Source organism: Podarcis filfolensis (assembly GCF_964270895.1).
Source record: "Podarcis filfolensis genome assembly, chromosome: 3".
Taxonomy (NCBI): domain Eukaryota; kingdom Metazoa; phylum Chordata; class Lepidosauria; order Squamata; family Lacertidae; genus Podarcis; species Podarcis filfolensis.
The window spans coordinates 79365491-79387709 of NC_139606.1; the positions used below are offsets into that span (position 1 = coordinate 79365491).

A 22219-nucleotide genomic window follows, 5' to 3' on the forward strand; every position below is an offset into this window, starting at 1 on the left:
TTTCAGCCATCTCCATGTAGTCTATCACTTGCGTCTGCCATTCCTCCACGGTGGGTAGATCCTGTATCTTCCAATATTTAGCTAAAAGTATTCTTGCTGCTGTTGTTGCATACATAAAGAATGTTCTATCTTTCTTTGGCACCCATTGGCCAACTATGCCCAAGAGAAAGGCCTCTGGTTTCTTGGGGAAGGTACTTTTAAGTACTTTCTTAAGTTCATTATATATCATTTCCCAGTAAGCCTTAACTCTTGGGCAAGTCCACCAGAGGTGAAAGAATGTTCCCTCAGCTTCTTTACATTTCCAACATTTATTGTCAGGCAGGTGATAGATTTTAGCAAGCTTGACTGGGGTCATGTACCACCTGTAAATCATTTTCATAATGTTCTCCTTTAAGGCAATACATGCCGTAAATTTCATACCGGTGGTCCACAACTGCTCCCAATCAGCAAACATAATATTATGACCTAGATCCTGCGCCCATTTAATCATTGCTGATTTGACCGTTTCATCCTGCGTGTTCCATTTCAACAGCAAGTTATACATCTTTGACAAAGTCTTAGTTTTTGGTTCTAACAGTTCTGTTTCCAATTTCGATTTATCCACCTGGAAGCCAATTTTTCTATCCAAATTATAGGCCTCTCTTATTTGATAGTAATGAAGCCAATCTCGCACTTTGTCTTTTAATTTTTCAAAACTCTGCAGTTTCAATCTGTCACCTTCTTGTTCCAAAATTTCCCAATATTTTGGCCATTTAGCCTCCATATTGAGCTTTTTCTGAGCCTTAGCTTCCATAGGTGACAACCACCTTGGGGTTTTACTTTCCAGCAAGTCTTTATATCTTATCCAGACATTAAACAAAGATTTTCTGACAATATGGTTTTTGAATGCCTTATGAGCTTTAACCTTGTCGTACCAAAGATATGCATGCCACCCAAAAACATTATTAAAACCTTCCAAATCCAAAATGTCTGTATTTTCAAGAAGCAGCCAGTCTTTCAGCCAGCAGAATGCTGCTGATTCATAGTACAATTTAAGGTCTGGCAGGGCAAATCCACCTCTTTCTTTTGTATCAGTTAAAATTTTAAACTTAATTCTAGGTTTCTTGCCCTGCCAGACAAATCTAGAGATGTCTCTCTGCCACTTCTTGAAACAATCCATCTTGTCCAAAATTTGCAAGGATTGAAATAAAAATAGCATTTTAGGCAATACATTCATTTTTATAGCTGCAATTCGACCCAACAAGGAAAGCTTCAAGTTAGACCAGATTTCTAAGTCTTTTTTAACTTCTGCCCAACATTTCTCATAATTCTCTTTAAATAAGTTCAAATTTTTCGCCGTCATATTAATCCCTAGGTATTTCACTTTCTTAACCACCGTTAAACCTGTTTCATTCTGAAACCTATCCTTTTCCATTGGAGTTAAATTCTTCTCTAATACTTTAGTTTTTACCCTGTTTAGTCTAAATCCCGCCACATGACCAAATTCTTTAATCAATTCCAAAGCTCTTTTCATACTGGATTCCGGCTCCTGTAAAGTTAGAACCAAATCATCTGCAAAAGCTTTCAATTTATATTGTTTGGCTCCGACCTGAATGCCTTTTACAAATCGGTCCCCTCTTATCATGTTTAGCAGCACCTCCAGGACCGAGATAAATAATAATGGAGAGATAGGGCAGCCCTGACGTGTTCCTTTTTCTATCCTAAAATCTTCAGTCACCACATTGTTTACAATCAATTTCGCTTTTTGTTCTGAATATATTGCTCCTATACCATTTTCGAACCCCTGACCCACTCCCATCCCTTTCAAATTCTTCTTCATAAAACTCCAAGAGATATTATCAAAGGCTTTCTCCGCATCGATAAAAACTAAAACAGCTTTCGTGTTGATATTCCTTTGCAACAACTCCAGAATGTCAATTATATTTCTTGTATTATCAGACAGGTGTCTGCCTGGGAGAAAGCCTGCCTGGTCCTTATGTATTACTTCCATTAATACTTTTTTAAGTCTGCTAGCTAAAATGTCTGCAAAGATTTTGTAATCCACATTCAAAAGGGAGATGGGACGGTAGTTCTTTAGTTGTGTCTTTTCAGCTTCTGTCTTGGGTATCAATGTGATGTATGCTTCTTTCCACGATTCAGGCGCCTTTTTCCCTTCCAAAATCTCATTACACACCTCCTTTAATGGTTGAATTAAGAGATCTTTCAAAGTTCTGTAGTATTTGGAGGTTAGTCCGTCCGGTCCTGGAGATTTGCCCAGTTGCATGTTCTGAATGGCACCTTCAATTTCTTGTTCTGTAATTTGCTGGTTCAATACTAATTTATTTTCTGAAGATATTTTTTGTAATCCATTGGTTCTTAAAAATTGGTCTATCTCAGTTTCTTTCTGCGGCCCTTGCGTATAAAGTTGTTTAAAATATCTCTGAAAGCACCTTCTAATCTCCTCGGGGTTCTGTATGTTTTTTCCGTTGATCTCAAGATTTGTGATCGTATTTAACTTCTGTCTTTTTTTCAGTTGCCACGCCAATAGTTTCCCACATTTATTAGCTGACTCAAAAGTCTTTTGTCTCATTTGTTTAATTTTCCACTCTATTTCTTCATTAATCAATTTCATATATTGCACCTGATATAACTTAATCTCTCTTAGAATCTCTTTTGAGTTTGGTTTAACTCTTAACTTCTTCTCCCCTTGTTTTATTTTTTCCAAAATTTTCATTTTCTTCTCATTTTGAGATCTCTTTTTTATTGCATTCTGTTGAATCAAGAACCCTCTCATGACCGCTTTGCTTGCGTCCCAAACCGTTCTTTTTTCAACCGTAGTTCTCATATTAATTTCAAAATAGTCTTTCAGAGTCTTTTGGGCCTTCCTTACGATATCTTGGTTTCTTAGTAAGGTGTCATTCATCCTCCATCTGAAGGAGCCGATAGGTGTTAGTTTCATTTCCATCTTTACCGCATTATGGTCGGAGCAGGTTTTTGGGCAGATTTCCACCTTTTTTATTTTAGGTGCCAGGCCTCTAGTTGTCCAAATTTGGTCGATCCTTGTCCATGTCATTTTGGCTTCAGAAAAGAATGTTCCCTCTCTACCTAGGGGATTTTTGGTCCTCCAAATATCAATCAAATCCATATTGTCAGTCAGTTCAAAAAAGGTTTTTGGTAGTCTGCCCTCTTTCGTTATGGTCTGTCTTTGTGCTTTATCCATGTTCGTGGACACCACTCCATTCATGTCTCCCATCATAATAATATTGTTATAGTCAATAAAGTCCATCAACGTCTCATGCAATTTCTTGTAAAACTCTGATTTCCCCTCATTTGGTGCATAAATTCCTAAGATCAGAAATTTCTCTCCTTGTGTTTGGATTTCTATTGCCAAAATTCTTCCTTGTTCATCTTTAAAGAGAAGCTTTGGTGATAGGCTTTCTTTTGCATAAATTGCCACACCTCTCTTTTTAACCTTGTCTGATGAGATAAATTCTTGGCCTAATTTTTTATTAATTAACACTTTTCTGTGCAGCCTAATCACATGTGTTTCCTGCAAGCAAATTATGTCCAATTGTTCCTTTTTTAATAAATGAAAAACCTTCTTCCTTTTTTCCGGGGAGTTTAGACCGTTGGTATTCCAACTTAGTAGTTGCAGAGACATGTTGAGATGGTGTTATTTTCCTCCTGTTGCTCCCAGAAGTGGCGTGTCTTTAGGATCTTTCAATTCCCCAGGTGCAGGTATTAGACTTGATGATCCCAATCCTGGATCGCTTGGCTCTTCAATCCCTTTCTGAAGGTCTTCTCCGTAGTCGTGCAAAAATTTGTCTTTATCTTCCACCGATTTGATTTTAACTTTTTTCCCTCTGAAGGTAAAGGAAATCCCTTGGGGGAATTCCCATCTGAAGATAATCCTGTTGCTTCTCAGAAGTTGCACCAGATCACCGTAATTCCCTCTGAGCTCCAACAAATGCTTAGGAATATCCTTATAAATTTCCAACCTTGATTCTTGGATCTCTAATGGCGTCTTGAAGTGCGCACTCAGGATTTTGTCTCTTTCCTCCCTCGTTCTGAGGGAGATTAGACAGTCTCTCGACTTAATCTTCCTCCCTCCCTTTCCCAGTCTGAATGCGCTCACAATTTTAAAGTCCTTTTCTTCTTCCAAGGGCCAAGATTGTGTAAATTCCTTCGTGAGGTACTCAGTTAGATTTTCATTGTCAATTTCCGGTACAGATCTGATCCTTAAATTGTTTTCCTTATTTTTCAGTTCAATCATAGACAGCAGTGCCTGGTGTTCTCCTATCTGTTTGCGCATAGGTTTGATTTCTCCCTGAACTTCTTCAACTTTCTGCTTTGCCTCTTCAGCAATTTTACGGTTTGCGGTAGTGTCTTCCACCAACTTTCCAATAGTTTGTGCATTTAAGTTTACTTGTTGAGTCAAATTGTTAATGCTTGCGGTGTTTTGGTCTATCTTGTCTGACTGGTCAGAGACTTGTTTACTTAAGCCTTCCAACTTTTCAAATATTTTATTTAACACTGAAGTAAAGTCCCCACCTGAGGCCATTCCTTCCGGCCTAGGTTGTTCTATATCTTCCACTTGTGCCACAGGGATTGTGGGGACAGAGGATCTGCGCAGCTGAGAAGTTAAAGTAGTTTGCAGTGTTTTGGCTTTGGCTGATCTTGTCCTTCCGCTCATAACCCTTCTTATCTATGCGTCAAGGTCGTTCTCACAGTCTGTCTTTCTCATGGAAATCCCCAAATCAACAGATGGAAAATTCCCCCAGTAAGTTGCCAAACCAAATTATTCCACTAGAGGGATACTGTAGTCAGGAAAGCTCAAAGATGTCGCAGTTCATAAAAGTTGAAAGTTCCCTCTAGACGTTAAACAATATCCAATTTATAAAAGACCTTCAGACTCCTCTTAAATTCCTTAAATTTCCACAGAGTTACTCTTTGGCAAAGATAAGTTGTCTCAGCAAAGTGCGAGATATAAAGTAACAGTTCCAAAGTAGCCTTCAAATTCCAAACCCTGGCAGCTCAGTAGCCAGGGATTCAATGTTCTACGGTCCCGAAGTTCAAAGGAATCGGCTGGAAAAAGCTGATTTTTTCACCCTCCTCCCCTCAATAAAATTGAGAGGGGGTCTTCAAAGCTTGATGTGAGAGTTTGCAACTTATTTATCCCAAAGTCTGGGGCTTGGGTTTTTAAAGAGTCTTTGCTTTGTTCTTGAAACAAAACCCGGGAGACGGACTTCCTGGTTGCGTCTCCCGCTTGTGTGCCAAATTCTTAAATTTGTCTTCATAAATCAAATAAAGTCCCCCACTTACGGGTTGAAGTTTGTAGCCGAATGGTCCCAGGAAAAGGGTCAGCGCTCACCGGCAGCAGCTTAGCGGCATCACTCCGCAAAAAGAGCGATCGACTCACAACGCCGCGCCACCCCCGACACGATCCGGAGCTCCTTACGGGGTCCCTTCACGTAGCGGAGGAGCGCTACAGGCGCCCGCCGAGTCCCACGACCACAGGCTATCCCCACCTGTGGGTTTCTAGCAGGGGTCTCCGCTTTGCCGTAGCGGACGACCCGTTTCTGCGGAGCTTCCCCTTCACGAGTGGAAGGGGACCGCCATTACCGTTCGCGCCGCCCCCGGAAGTCCAATATAACTTACATATTAGAGTAACGTATGATTAGGGACATGTTCAGGCATGATAACTATTGGGAAAACCATTAAGCTGAGAACACAAAGCTTTCTGACTGTCTTACATCCTTAACTTTTTTTGGAATCTATAAGTTATTGTAGCCTGTACCATATTTAGTATATACTGTGAAAATCCAGTGCACTGCATTCATTTTCAGTGTGCATCTTTGTTGAACATTACAGATAAGCAATTTAAAATGGTGAAATGAGGCATGTGTCAAAAGGTCTTTAGAAGACTGGATATGAGCAGAGTTGGCTGTCAAAATGTCAGTCCCATGTCAACAAATCTACAGGATACGAAAGTGCCTAGCATCTTGTCCTCTTTGGAGTTCCATTTTTTTAAATAGCAGTGAGGCATTCTGGGAAGTGCATTTCTGGGGATTATTGCATTTCTCAGGTGGCTGAAATCACTTGCCCTTCAGCCTTATGCCTTGCAACACCACCCGAGGCAAGCAATAATCCCCAGTAAAGCAGTGCCTGCCTTGTCTTATTGCTTAATTATTATACCTATTTAATGCTACTTAGAACATTGTCAGCTGTTGAGAAAAGGTAATTATCACTAGTCAAATGACACACACTTTTTTGGCTGCCTTACGGATACACATTTTACTGGTACCTTGATACATAATGAAGCCTGATAGCAAAACTTTTGCTTGTCTCTTCTTCAAGCCCCAGCTGTTTCCCTGCTAAATTCATCCCATCTGTCTCCCCTTCCGTAAGGCTGTAGGCAGTATAGCATAAGTACAGAAGCAGTTCAGTGCTATTTTGGATAAACATAGCTGAAATTTGAATCCTTGCCATTTGCAATGCACACATTTTGTTTTACTGCTGTAAAGAGAGCTGTCAAAATAAAAACTACATGGATAATTCACTGAAATGCAGTCAAATGTAAGGAAGATTAAAATGGAATACACACAGAGACACACACTTAGGGTCAATTTTTATATAAGTTGACATGGAATCGATGACCTCTTAACAGCATTGAATCTTAAACACATGTCATTGTATGCAACAAGCACTCCAATCCAGTGACCAGTATAGGAGATCTTATCTCCAGAGTCCATTGATTTACAGTAATATATTATACATGGAACAAGTAATTTACAGGGTTTTACTTGGGCTTTCCCTCATGGGCTTTCCCTCAATCCATGGTTTGGGGTAATTGTAATCAATCCAAATCAAGAGTAGGATCCATATTTCCATATCTACATTGTTGTCTTGGGAACTGGAAAGTATTGCAACTACTGTTTATGCAACCACTTTCATTTCATTTCCCAGCAGCTGTTACATCACATTGTTTTTGTGGAGTTAACTGGTTGCCCCTGAAAGAGAATTAGCTTAATGACTGGGTAATATTATTAATACAGTGAGTAGTATTCTGTGTTTGGATATTTATTTTTAGTGAGAAAGAAGGCGACTCAATAGCCAATGAGATATGGTCTACATTCCTGGAAGCAGAGGCTCAAACCCAAATTTCTATTTCTTTCTAAATACGTAGATTCTGTGAAACTTAGGAACTCTTAGGAATATGGCTATCAACTCTCTGTTTTTCATTTCTTCACATCACTGTCCATGAAGCAACCACACAGTTTCTCTGCATATGAGTAAACTCATCATTTTTTTCCTACCAGGATATCTTGTCAATATGTTGGTAAATTTGTATTTTTGAAGCTCATTGGTAATATTTTTTACTTTTCTCTGCTTGAATTGACTCTGATCAGGTACTACAATTTCCGTTTATCATCTGACCTTTTCATTTTCAGTATACATTTCTGGGCTTTTGAGGAGGATCAACGGATCCAGTTTACCCAAGATAATGACTTTTTGGCGAGCTGGGATTCCTGTCCTTTCAATGCTAGTTTTATGGTGTTTAACTTGATCAGGAGTTTCCAGGGGTATTCCTAAGATAACGGGAAAAGGAAGCATTGGTATACACAGTGCACTGACTATGATAAGCAAAAAGTTAAATAACGCTGCTTATACTTTCTCTGGATTCTACATAGCATTCTTCTCAGATTCTGTCCAGGCAAAGATTGAGCCAAAATTAGCCCAGCACATTCATTCTTCTGCCTCAGGTGAGAATCTTCAAAATGTTGCAAATTAAAACTGCTACAAAGGAAGAAATGTCTCCTGGAAATGCAGATTTCTTTTTCAGCACAGAATTAGGGAATCCTAAGAAGGAAGATGACATTCCTAAGTGTAGACAGCTGAATAATAGGCGATGCAGAAAATTGTCTAGAATTATCACATTGTTTTGAAATGACATTAGACCTAGCATGAGGAACAGCGACTTTATATGAAGAGATTGCTCTTCTAAAACACATATGTGAACTAGAAATTCAGGCTGCTGCTGCATCCAATCACATATTGTAACATCATCATCTAGCCAGAAAACTCCAAATGTTCAGACATTGCTTTTAGATAAGAAATACTTCTTTGACCAATTAATTGTGACTGTAATTTTTAGAGCAAATTTTAAGCTTTATTGTTTAAGAAAAAGCCTACCAACAATATGCAGTTTCTCATGCAGGTATTTTGTAAATATTTAAAAATACTAATAATATCTAAATGCAGGGTGGTTTCTAGAGTTGCTTAACATTAATTTTTATATATGGATAAATTTATGCATGAGAAAAATGCTTAATTTGTTGAATGGTGTTTTCCACATATGGCTAAAATGGTCTCATGTTTAAACATATAAAAAGATGCATTAGCACTAGTAAAGTTATACCTGTAACACTATTCAACATATTTAAAGGGATGAACAATATAGTACAATGAGAAAATTCTCCATAATTTATCATTTGAAAAATAGATTGTTAGTCGTTTAGCAGGGGGCAGGGAGTCAAAACTTTAAAATGATACTAGAATATGGGGTGGGGAGGAGAATATTTATAGGATATAAAATCCCCACAATGCCTCCTAGCCAGTTGTATTTGGTGTCAACCCCCCCCCCCTTTGTTTCTGCTCTATTTATTCTGCTTGTATCTCTCAGGGTGGCTAAAAACACACAAGTGAAATTTAGCAATAGCACATATATTCTGACAGTAGTGACTTTAAATTTCTGGTAAAGAAATGTATTCTGGATTAGTAAATTTTAATGTCTTAAGATCTGGTGTCTCCCAATGTATTCTCATGATCATTAATCTGATTTAGCAGTACTGAGCATTGTAAGTTTTGAATTAAGCATTGTAGGTTTTGAATTAAGGTTACCAGACGTCCCCGTTTCCCGGGGACAGTCCCCGGATTTACAAATCAGTCCCCTGACAAAATCCATTGAAGTTGAAAAGTGTCCCTGGATTCATTGAAAAAAATCTGGTAACCTTATGCTAAGAGGTCTGTGGTGGAAGAAATGATGTGTGTGAAAACAGTTGGAAGCTATAGGTATTCCTCATAAGTGTATTTTTATTTTTTTATTTTTTGTCAAATAGCAACTCGTCTGCGATACCTAAAGTAACCACTGATGGCAGCAGCCTGCTGAAATAGTGATTTTAATGTCCTATTTCCCCATCACCGCCACTGTTACGAAAAAGGAGCAATGCTGCTGAGTGCTCCAGATGGCTGGAAAGCATGTTGATGTTGTGGGACTGTACCGTGGGAACAAGGGACAGTCTATTCTGTGCACTGAGCACCGGATGTTAGCTCAGAGTGTCACATGACCCTGTACTGGAAGTACATGGGAGGAGTTATTCTCTCTCTGCTGTTGGTGTTGAGAGAGTGCAGACACGTTTTCTCTGTACTGCTGGAAAGACAGAAATAAAGGCATGTAAATACATTTCTGTCTGTCTCTCTCCCCTCCCTGGGGATGGGGGAGGAATGGTGTGTTCTTCTCACGTTTGAGGAGGATCGCCGGGATCTCGCCTTGTCTTGCCGGGAGTCGCTGACGGGGGAGATCAACAAGGAATCCAAGCCGGGCACCTGGAGGGTGGCCAATTCCTCTGACTAAGGCTTGATTCCGACAGCAGCCTGCTGAAATAGTGATTTTAATGTCCTATTTCCCCATCACCGCCATTAGCGCTTATAGTGTAACGACTGGAAACATGTGCTGAACTGAGGCACTCATTATTTTCATCCATGAATCTGTGAGCCTGCCATCTACTGTGGCCTAACCAAAAATGTCAGCACATAATTTTTAATGGTCTAAGAAGAAGCTAACAGGCAAAAGTTATTTCTAAAGCTGATTCAGATGCTGCGCACTGAAACCTGTCCAGGCTATTCTGCCTTTGCAGCTGGGGATCACCTGTACGGACACAACTGGCAGTGTGATCCTTCTCCAGCTGTAGGTGCAACCCAGCCTTGGAGAATTCATACACAGGTTAGGAGTCGTAGGTGAATGAAACTATCAACAGATCATCAGCCTAGCATGGCACAGAAGGTCCCACTGGAACAGGGGTACAGGGAGGCTCACAGTGCAAGGTAGAAAGCTGCACTGTTTTTCTAAGCTTCCATTCCTAAAATTGTGTGCATCACTTTGCGGATTGAGTGCCACAAAAATGAGGGCATTGGGAATTATGAATGAAGGTGTTCTTAAGCATACAGCTGCAAGATGTGAACAAGGAATATAAAGGTACAGTGGTACCTCTGGTTATGTACTTAATTCGTTCCAGAGGTCTGTTCTTAACCTGAAAACTGTTCTTAACCTGAAGCACCACTTTAGCTAATGGGGCCTCCTGCTGCTGCCGCGCCACCGCAGCGCGATTTCTGTTCTCATCCTGAAGCAAAGTTCTTAACCCGAGGTAATATTTCTGGGTTAGCGGAGTCTGTAACCTGAAGCGTATGTAACCTGAAGGGTATGTAACCCGAGGTACTGTACTTGAATTTGTGATGCCAAAGTAGAAGTCGATTTTCACATGTTCCTAAACAGAGCATCTTAGAACTAGAATTCTGCTCTAGGCAACCTGGGCTTTGACTCATCTGAAACAAGAAAAGGTTTTGCACAGGAACAGCTAAGCAGTTTCCAAAGCTCCTTGAAATCTTTTTCATCCATAGCATTCTGCTGATTGACTAGCACACACTTACTCAAGCAACAGGACAGTGCCAAATGGCCCTGAAGGTAGGGCCCATGTACTGCCACTGCTAGATTCACCCTGGTGTAGTTTTTTAACAAAGCATTCATGCACTATATAGGTACTTTAAGTTGGTGAAGCAGTACCGCTGTGGGTGCATTTTCTGCCACTTGAAGAAAAGTGTGAGGTTTTATATTTGCAGTCCTGCTACGACCTTACAACACACTTGTCTGCACAGCAAGGCATCAGGTTGGTTCATTGAGGCTCTTTAGCTAGAAAAACCTAATTAAGGCTGAGCCATGGTTTGCCTCATTTTTGAGTACTCCGTACTTGTTGCTGTATTTTTAGTATGTGAACTTTGGTTTTTAAAAAAGTTGAAATAACAATTTCCCCCTTTACAAAAACAGCTAATGGGATTTTTCTACAACTTGCCAGAAATACTCATTTCCAGGCAGAGAGCAAGCATGGACAATTTCACACTTAACGTTGAACATTTCAGAAAGTTCTGAGTGCTGGAAAAGGAAGTGTTATACTGAAAATTACAGCTGGCACTATTCTCTATCAATCAATATTCATTTGAACAGTTAGCTGTTGATCTAAGGGAGTAAATGCCATCCTGTCAGGGGTGGGGCTTCCTTCCTGACTTTTGAAAATAGAACGACTTCTTTGTGTGATGCATGTGTATAATTATTCTGCTTTGTGTTCAAGTGGGCTTTTAGTACAATGGTTCTGTACCTTCACATGGACACAGAAGGCATGCTGAGCATGAAAATTCATTAAACATAATATGCATGACTGCGAGGGTTCAAGGGAGGAAAAGCATACTTTCACTTATGCTTGATGGTGCTCATTGTTCTCTACCACTCTCCCTTCAGACTTACAGTCAACTCTTTTTAAAGGGACTCTCGTACCCAACTGGTGTGTCTCTGTACGTGCCCTTGCTTGCATGCAGCGGACGCATACTCTGGACACAACTGCAAAGTCCTTTAGGTTTCCATAGATGTTGCACAAGTACCTTCATACAGTTCTGAGATCCCTCTGTGTGAGCGTAAATATCTCTGCTGGTGCTAGAAGCTAAAGGAGCATGCCAAAAAGTGAGGGAGCAGAAGGAAGCTGGCCCCCAGCCAGATCTTTTGACCATTTTTCTTGATCGTGTCAGGGTCAAGGGGGGGGGGAGGACTTTTAAGAACAATGGGCTGTAGAAGGATTGGACTGAAAGCATAGAATGCTACGTGTGAGCAACCCAAAGGATTAATTTTTAAGTCAGACTCTTGTAACATTTTGCTGCACTAATGTTTCAACAAAGAGTTGATTCAGTACTGGATACACATTTTGCACCAGTCAAGTGTATAAATTGTAAATAATATGCAAACAGAAGCTTTATTGTTTTATTATAACATGTGAGGTTTTTTTAAAAAATGATAATGCTTTTAGCTCTTAATTTTTTTTTTAGAAAAATCACTTAGAAAGAAGTCAAATAAATAATGCTAATGCAAATAACATTATGTACCTAGTAGGCAGCATTACTTATTACTGTCTATGGCATTTGTAGCTGCATGACTTCCTTTTGAATCTAAACATCCTAATTTATCCTTAATGCATGCTGACATTTATCTCTCAGAGAATTTGTTTCTATAGCCTACCTTGTCTGTAGCTCCAACTTTACCAGTTTTCTTTTGTGTTGGAAATTAGTTGTGTAAAACTTTACAAGATATGCAAAATTACAAACCACTAGAAAATACTGTGAGTAGAATTTAATTTTTGCAGCCTGTCTTGCTGGCGGCTGGATTCCAAAAAAAGCAGGCTGGATGCATGCATGCCAGTGCAACCAGGATTTTAACAGTGTCAATAATCTTTGCTCATCATACTTCTCCACACACACCCAAAAATCTGTGTCTCTGTGTGTTCATACAGATTTACTCACATACAAACCTTCACTCTGCCGGTTAACAAAGCAATGGTTCATTTATTGTGTCTTTGATTCTTGTTTGGTTTACCCCCGACAAATGAAAACCTGTCCCTCTCTTCAGTGAATTAGCTGCTTGTAAATAAAATTTCTGAGGCTTTGGTGTCTGAAGTGGCAAGGATTAGAATAATGAAAAAGCACGTTCCCTTTGACTGTAGTTTTTCATTCATTGTTTTTTTTTTTACTTCTCTGCTTCTAATTGTTGCTTGGAGAATTTACTTACTGTAACAATGATTTATTTTTCTGCACACATACAGTACATATGTAAGATTAAATAATCCCTCTCCGTTAACTGCTCGCAATATTAAAATTACTTGATCCGTTGGTTGGGTTTTTGCTTTTTGTTTTGTTTTTTGAGAAGGGGGAGCCTTGGAGGGAAGAAGTAACGTACAAGCAGATGTGCTGCTAGATCTACAGGCTTCTGCCAACCATATGGCATCTTAAAGAAAGATGGTTGGAGCGTCTGGATTAGCAAAGAGTTGGGATGGAAAGCCATGTGTCGTGTTGGTACAGGCAGTTGTTTTAGCTCTCTGTAAAAGGCTTCAGGAGATTGTGTAATGGAACAAATGGTACTGCAAGCCTAGTAACAGCCTTACCGCTGCTGGAGAGGCAATTGGCCCCCAGGCGCCTACTGCTTCATCTTTTTTTCTCTCTCTCCCCCCCCTTTCCTTTTTCTTTCTTTCTTTCTTCTTTTCTTTTTTGCAAATGTATTGGAAACTCCATGACTTGATTCTAAACTTTTTGCTTGCTTCTGCACAATACATTGCTGAGGCTTCACCTTAGCTGCCTCTTTCTCTAATCCTACACCCCCGGAGAGAACCTACAATCAGGTTTACTTTAAATGAAATACTGTAAATTGAAAGTATTTGGACATTTTGCTAGAGTTTTTGCAGTGTCTTATGGCAGGCTATGCTCTGCTGGCATGCCCTTTGTTTAATTGGGGTGGGGGTGGGGGGAGGAATAGCATTTTAAGCACACCAGTTTGGCATTGCTGTTTTATTTGCTGCATTTTTCTTTTTACTCCAGAGAAGTGCATCATCCCACCTGCGCTAATGGATTGAAGGCAGGTATCAGGACTATATTATCTGGATTTGTGTGCCTTACAGGAAACTTCTGTGATGTACTTCCTTGTCCTTGGAAATTGCTAGATTTTAGACAATGAATGTTCAGACATTCCTATCAGTTTTAACTACGCGTATTTAACAATTCATTGAAGAGTTATTAATAAGCTATTGGTTTGGAAAGGCACTGGTCTGAAATGGAAAGTAGGCCATAGACTGTCAATAACTCATTTTGAGAAAGTTGAGGGAGTTTGGGCTCAAAGTTTGAATATTTATCAAAAAGGTAACTCGCTTATGAAAATATGCAAATAATCAGTAATAAAGATTCACACTGTGAAATTCAATTAATATTTTATTTTATTTTTTGCTAAGTTGTTAATCAGGCTGAATATATCAATTAGAATTTCAGCTGTAATATTTAGAAGATTCTAAAAGAATTTGCATTATTTGTGAAACTTGCTAATATGGGTTCTCCCAGAGCTCCCGTACCTGCAAGCACAAGTATGCCTGCCATCCCCACAAGAAAACAAAATGAGCACTACAAATCTGGCAGGAGTCAGGACAATCTAGTGAATTGTCTAAAGCAGAGGTTCCCAATTAGGCGTCTGGGGATCCCGGGGTTCTGCAAAACGCACTGAGGGGGTCTGTGGCCCCTTGCCTTGCCTCCTGACCAATGATTTTTTTTTGGTCATTTTTGCATGGCAATGTCACAATTTTTATGGTCTTTTTTATTTTTATTTTTTAGTATACCTGAAATCCTCTGCTTATTAGGGACTAACCCACATTTTGTTCAAAAACTTGCTTTGCAGAGATAACTACCAGAGAGTTATCAAAAGTTTCAAAAGCAGGGGGCCTGTGGCTTGGCGTTTGAAAAATAGAGGGTCCTCAGTAATTAACTAATTGGGAGCCACTGGTCTAAAGCAGCATTTTGTAGAAATAATTTTGGTTGGGGCGTGATGAGGTGGATAGTGTAAGTGCTGGGAACTGATCGATCACATGTCTGCTTGCCCCTTCTTCACAGAAGGCATCTGAAGGCAGCCCTGTTTAGGGAAGCTTTTAATGTTTGATGCATTATTGCACTTTAATATTTTGTTGGAAGCTGCTCAGAGTGGCTGGGGAAGCCCAGCCAGATGGGCGGGGTATAAATATTATTATTATTATTATTATTTATTTATTTATTTATTTATTTATTTATTTATTTCATTTAGCAGAGAGGAAAGGCAATACCTGGCTGTGTCCAGGGCGTCCCATAACACATGCCTCCTTGTGAGGGGAAGTAGTTGTGAGGCCACTCCTGGAAAACTACGACCCCAGATCCAGAAGACTGCAGAAACTGCTGGGCAGTTGCAGGCATCCCTTTCTTAGATGAGGCTATTGAGAAGGTGGTCCCAAGGCAGCTCCAGGCATTCCTGGATGACACAGATTATTTTGTTCCTGTTGAATCTGCACTTAGGCCTGGGCTTGGTACTGGACTCCAGAAGAGGTGCTGTAATGGTGCTTGAAAGCAGTAATAAACGTGGATGAGGGTAGTTTAATCCCAACAAGATGGAGCGTGGTTCATCTGTTCAGGGAGTTGGTGTTTAACCAGTTCCTGGAAGGGTCAGGAGGTGCTCATAGATCTATCATTGTCAGGGAAGACTCAAGTGGCCTCAGTGGTATACAATGTCAGCTAAAGCTGGCATACCAGCTGCAGCCTCTCCTGGACAAAGATATTTTAGCCTCAGATAGCCTTACTCTGGTAATTTCCAAGTGCTGCAGTACGTTCTGTGATGAGGCTGCCTTTGAAAACTGTCCAGAAGCTACAATCACTTCAAATCAGTTCAGCTAGAAGGCTAAAAGGGACCAGGAAGTGGGATCCCATCACAGTTCCTTTGAGACAACTTCATTGGCTTCCTGTTTGTTCCTAGGATCAATTCAGATGTTTAGCTTTTGAAGCCCTACCTAACTTAAGATCCAGGTATTTGGTGGGTTGTATTTTCCTGTATCCGTCTGCCTGTTGAGATCTAGATGTGAAGCTTTTATTCTGGTAGCACAAGCATCAGGAGTAAAGGAGAGATCCTTTTCTGTGGTGATACCTTGCCTGTGGAATGTTTTACCAGACAAATACCTTTCATTTCCCTATGCTTTTAAACATTGCTGAGTACTATGATTTTGTTTGTAGTTGTATTATTTCCCATTTGTTAGCTGCCTATGGTGTTTTGCAAACTGAAGGATGGAACAGAATGTGCATGTAAATACATAAGCAAAAAAAAAGTTGGATTCTATTTGGAATAGCACTATCAATTATATAGAAGACTTCACTTGGTATAGTACATTTGAACATTATGATAAGCATCTGAAAGCCAATACATTTGTGACTTGTTCTTGGACTTCTGGGTGCTGCTGAATTTGTTTATCTTACCGTGAGCAACATGTCCAGTGTGCCTTTTTCACTTGTCTACTAGAAAATCAGTATATATACAAAATACTTTAAAGAGAGACTTCTTATCACCTGAAGCACCTTGTTCTTAAATTCTAATAATGAATTTTTTGCCTTGCATTTTTTCTTTATTCTACATGAATCTTCCTTCCCTGCTCTCCTAAAATCAATTGTTTTAAAAAGTTCGGCTCATTACAATGTGTCTGCATCAGAGGGCAGATTGTGCAGCTCATAAATGAATGGGTTGTTTTTGCCCATCACAGCAGTCCTTTCAGTCTTCATCTAGAATTTGGCATCTTAAGGCTTCAGGACTGGATCCAAAGGAGTGCTGTATTTTTGTTTTAAGTGCATACGCACACACATTAAAAATGAAGAATGATTGATTTTTTTTTAATGGAGACAGTGACCAACAAACGAACAGAGTTAACAGAAGCTGATACATTTATCAACATTGTTTTCTAAATTTCTTGAAATGCCTGATGTCTCTTCAGGCCTCCCATACGCTCTGCACAAGCCATCAAAAACCGAGTAGAGAATTCTCTCTTCGTTCTGCGCAGCATGCTCAAACACCACATGCACTGTCTGCTATGTGTCACTTCTTATGAAGCTCATGCTGGGAGGCTCTTTTTAAAGGCAAAGTGTTTCTGAAGAAAGGAGTTTGGATTGGGCAGCTTGCTGCAGACGATCTTTCTGGCTCAGTACTGAATTAGCATAGTGGTGGTTGTGCTTAGTTTCATGCTAGAAGGCAGCAAAAACTGGCGCTTCAGAGCCGTGGAGGAGGAAAATAAGGGCAATGGAAGTATATGGCAAATGCAGATGAAAGTCTTGTTTTCATTTGCTAACTGAAGGTGTTTGGCCTGGAATTTGGACTTCAACCCCAAGGTTTCCTTTAATAAGCATGAAAAATGCTGCCAGAATGAAGGGGAAATGTCATTCCCACCTGTCAGAGTTGACCTGTGGGGAGTTGGGAAGAAAAGTCTCCCTGACCCACTCTATACCCACAGTGTAATAATGGTGACTTTAGCTTCAGTTCTTTGTCTGTAAACAACAACAATAATAATAGAAGTTTGTTTGTTTGTCCGAAGGGAGTTGTAAAGATGAAATAAAAAATTGTAAATTCTTCATGAAACTGCTGGGGAGGTTATCCAGAGATTAGAGCATGAGGCACCTCAGGTTGCCGAAACTACCTCTGGCTTTGGAATTGGACCACCAGTCACAGAATGGTGGTAAGATGGAGGTGGTGTGGAATATACTCAGTTGGCAGTTACTGGCACCATATTGATGTGCAGTCCCTCTTCTCAGAAATTGCAAATGGTTAAATTCTTTACTACAGCTATTTCCTTGTAGTAGGGAGTTCCACAGTTCAACTTCCCTTGAGTAAAGTGCAGACATTGGCTCTGGAGGCATTATAACTCAGTCTTCCTATTTAAAGGCCGAATTTGCTGATCCAAGGAGAGAAGGCTTTTTAATTTGTATTTTCCTTCTACCCACCCTCATGCCTCTCAAAGTATTTTTATTCCTCTCCTGACATTTCTTTTCCTGTACTTTCACGCTTAGCTTGTACCCTTTCCCATCACCCCAAACTGTCATTTTCTTTCACCCCTCCTGCCTGCTTTTACATTTGCTTCTTCTTGCCACAACAGCTTCCCGTTTTCATCCCATTCCTCTGTGTTCCTTGTTGTGGTTGTTACTACAACTATTAAAATATTCACTTCAGTTCCTTGCAAGGCACCCTCTGACGCATTCCCCTCAAAGCAAGGGGACCTCCACCCCCAAATGTCTACATCTTCCAGACCTCTTTGTTCATTGCCAACTTTTCTTCCACCCTCTCCACATGTGTGTATGCACACACGGGTTCTCCAGCTCCTAATGCCTGGTATTTCTTCTGAGATGGAGGTAGCAGCTGTCACCTTGGCATGAGTCGGGAGACGCTTCCTGGATGACAAGAGAAGACTGGGGCATGAGTGGCTGTGTGTGTTTGTGGAGGGCAATAAGTGCCTTCTACAAAACGTATTTTATATGCTGTTTTCTGTTAACAGTGGTACCTCGGGTTACATACGCTTCAGGTTACAGACTCCGCTAACCCAGAAATAGTGCTTCAGGTTAAGAACTTCGCTTCAGGATGAGAACAGAAATCGTGCTCCAGCGGTGCGGCGGCAGCAGGAGGCCCCATTAGCTAAAGTGGTGCTTCAGGTTAAGAACAGTTTCAGGTTAAGTACGAACCTCCGAAACGAATTAAGCACTTAACCCGAGGTACCACTGTATTATTCTATAAATTTCTATACCACCCTACAACCGAGGATCACAGGGCGGTTTACAATGTAAAAGCACAAAAATACATAACATACTGACAATTTTTTTTAAAAAAACCCTCCCAGTTTAATAGGCCGTAGATTGTTTCATTAGCTAAAGGCCTGGGAGAAGAGGAATGTTTTTGCCTGGTACCTAAAAATATGTAAAGAAGGTGCTAGGTGAGCCTCCCTGGAGAGAGCATTCTACAAATGGGGAGCCACCACAGAAAAGACCTGTTTTTGTGCTGTCTTGCGGACCTCTCGCAGAGGAAGCACATGAAGAATTACTTTTAATAGTAATTCTTACTATTAATAGTATCCATCTCTTTTCCTTTCCCCAATATTCACTCCATATTTTTCTCCTCACAAATCTGTCCCATTCCTTCTCCAAAATTTCTGAGATGGGGATTAAATCAGCCACTATCACTAGCATCCCCTCTGGGGCAAGGGCTGAGTCTTGCCCAGCCTGTTGGGAACTGAGCTAGCTCCGGCCTACCTCTACTCAGCCCCAGCAATACCCTGTTATAATTACAGTTTTTTTGATGTGAAGAGCTCTTGGAAACTGATATTAATATCCACAGTGTTGATAGATAAATATTAGTTTGTGAGGAAACCACAATGCAGAGAATTGGAGACAGCAACATCACCAACCCTATTTGTGATGATGTTCAGGAAACTCCAGCATAGGTTAATAGAATGGGATTTCTTCTTCAGTTTTGAGTTGGGTCTTGTCAGTTTTTGTTTTGGCAATATCATCAGATTTTTATGCATTTTTCTAAGTACAAATAAAAGTAAAGATGTTGATGGAAAGAACTGTGTTTTGACTAAATACTCCTCTTCATATCTATGATGTGAGGGAGTTAGCAGAGAGGCTTACAAAATTAAATGTAGTTAGAATTACTTATTCATGTTTCCTTAAAAGTGAGGTCACTATGTTTTATGGGGCTTATTCCCAGATATTTGTGCAAAGGATGCAGCCTTAGTTCTATTTCATTTAACAGTATTTAATCATTTGTCATAAATTTAAACATTGCATAGGACTGCTTCACACTGATATACATTGCTTGATGACCAGCAGCTGAAGTGAACTGATTCAGTTATGTCTCAAATGTGTGGGGTGATATTAAAGTTCTTTCTGTGGTTTTTTGACCCGTAATGGCTCATTCATACATAGAAGTCACCACAAAATGCTGTAGTTATCAAATGAAGATAATGCATACGTACACACACACACACCCCCTGGCATTTCAGTTAATTGCTGTGTTAACTTCACAGATTACCATTTTCTCACATAGAAACAATATTTTTGTAGTGTACTGTAAAGTGAAGCACAACTGTTTTTCCTACTCAGGTTGGATTGCTTCTGCATGCCTCTGTTGCCCATCCGTGAATTTGCAGTGCCAAAAACATGCTGTGCTTCGCACATTCCAATAAACTCATATTTTTCTACACAAAGAGAACTCCAAGCAGGAGAAAAAAACACAGTAATGTGTGAAGCCCTAAATGGTGACACATCTCGGGTGATTTGGGAACTTCGGGAGTGTTAAAAGAATGAATGGAATACGCACTGCAAAGCTCTTTGCCTATTAAAGGGACTGAATTATTTAGTGTTTAGCTTGAGTATTCAGAGGTCAAGAGGGCTGGCGTCTTCCTGGAACTGAAATCAGTCAGCAGAGAGCACTGTCATTTCCCCACATTATTCCCAACGCAGCCACCACAGTAATAAGGTTTTATGATATGGAAAGATTTTGTGGGGGGTGGGCACTGCAGGTTTTCTGGAAGGTGGAGCAAGCTTGTTTTCTCCTGCTTGGCTAGGACCCAAACCGATGGCTTCAACTTACAGTGGTACCTCGGGATAAGAACTTAATTCGTTCCGGAGGTCCGTTCTTAACCTGAGGTACCACTTTAGCTAATGGGGCCTCCCGCTGCTGCTGCGCGATTTCTGTTCTCATCCTGAAGCAAAGTTCTTAACCCGAGGTAATATTTCTGGGTTAGCAGAGTCTGTAACCTGAAGCGTATGTAACCCAAGGTACCACTGTACAAGAAAGGAAATGCTGACTAAACACCAGGAAGAACATTCTGCTGTTACGAGCAGCTTAACGGTAGAATGGTCTCCCTCAGGAGGTTGTGGACTCTCCTTCCTTGGAGGTTTTAAAGCAGAGGTTAAATGGCCATCTGTCATGGATGCTTTAGCTGAGATTCCACAATTGCAGGGAGTTGAACTAGATGACCCTCAGGGTCCCTTCCAATTCTATTATTCTAAACACTACATAAAAACAGTCTACTGCGTCAGGCCTATGGCCCATCTAGTCCAGCATCCAGTTCTCACAGTGACCAACAGGATGCCTGTGGGAAACCAGCATGCAGGATCCAAGCACAGAAGCCTTCTCCCCTCCTGCGCTTTCCAGCAACTGGTATTCAGAAGCATTGTTGTTGTTTAGTTGTTTAGTCGTGTCTGCCTCTTCGTGACCCCATGGACCAGAGCACACCAGGCCCTCCTGTCTTCCACTGCCTCCCTTGGTCAAACTCATGCTGGTAGCTTCGACAACACTGTCCAACCATCTCGTCCTCTGTCGTCCCCTTCTCCTTGTGCCCTCCATCTTTCCCAACATCAGGGTCTTTTCCAGGCAGTCTTCTCTTCTCATGAGGTGGCCAAAGTATTGGAGCCTCAGCTTCACGATCTGTCCTTCCAGTGAGCACTCAGGGCTGATTTTCTTAAGAATGGATAGCATTACTGCCTCCCAACATGGAGACAGAGCATAGGCATCATGGCTAGTAGTCATTGATACCTTTATCATCTGTGAATTTTTCTAATCCTCTCTTAAACCCTTCCTAGTTGGTGGCCTTCACTGCCTCCTGTGGCAACGAAGTCAATACTTTTAAGTACCCACTGCATGAAGAAAACCTGGGAAGACCAGTTTACCATAGATGAGTGTGCAAGGAATTCTCAGAAGATTCCTTCTTCCCACTTTCAAATCACTTAAACTCTCTCGGATGGAGGGGGAGCTATTTTCTCCAGCGTTTGACTTCACCTGCAAAGTCACGCAGCTGCGTTATCCCTCCAAGATCTAATATTGAAATGTGGGCTCTCTTTTCCTAAGTGGTTTATTGCCTTTTTGCAGAATTCCTTTGGCTGCCGACTTTCTTCTGAGTCTTTCTGTTCAGCTCAATTGGTTTCTTTCAGTTACCGTGGTAACCAGCAGATGGGGTTCTTTGACAAGGGTCAGTAGGGAGGCTGCCACCATATACGGGAAGAGTGGCTAAATAACAAAGCTTTCAGTGCTGACAGTTCAGCAATAGCCAGCCAGGAGTAGTTATCAGATTACTTATATTAAAACCTAATTAAGATGTGTGCCAGTAAGTGCAGCGTGGATATTGGATTTGGTGATTTAGCTGCTGCCAGTTGCTGTAATTCAATCTCACTGCTATGGCACCTACAGCTTTGCAGAGTACAGTAGAAATCGGTTGCATGCATAATCCGATGGTACTGGAATGATGCATAATGTAATCGTTTGCTCTCTTCCGGCTTAGCACCTCAATCCTGACCTCATTATATATATTTATAGCAAACTGGAGAGCGAAAGGATCTCTTCACATATTATGAACTCCCTGCCAGGTGAGCTGTTGCAACCAATGCTGTGACGTGTCATATATTTACCAATTTTACAATATGGCGGTCAGTTCTGGAAGATGATTAGTTTTACTTTGGGCTGGTGGAATAGGAAGAGAACATTCCAGAAGTAAAAACTGGAAAGCACTTGTTTTGGGGGGAAACACATTTAAAAAGCCTTCTGATAGCATGCTGCAGA

General features: G+C 40.6%; 1 protein-coding gene and 1 long non-coding RNA gene across 3 annotated transcripts in view; both read left to right on the forward strand.

Moving 5' to 3' along the window:
• Positions 1–22219, forward strand: part of SDCCAG8 (SHH signaling and ciliogenesis regulator SDCCAG8) — a gene marked incomplete at its 5' end in the record, with an annotated part of 94311 nt that overhangs the window by 68609 nt on the left and 3483 nt on the right. The window lies entirely within an intron of this gene.
• Positions 17146–18476, forward strand: LOC310758326. Its single transcript, XR_014545716.1, has 2 exons — positions 17146–18143; positions 18373–18476. It is a non-coding gene; the product is annotated as an uncharacterized lncRNA (long non-coding RNA).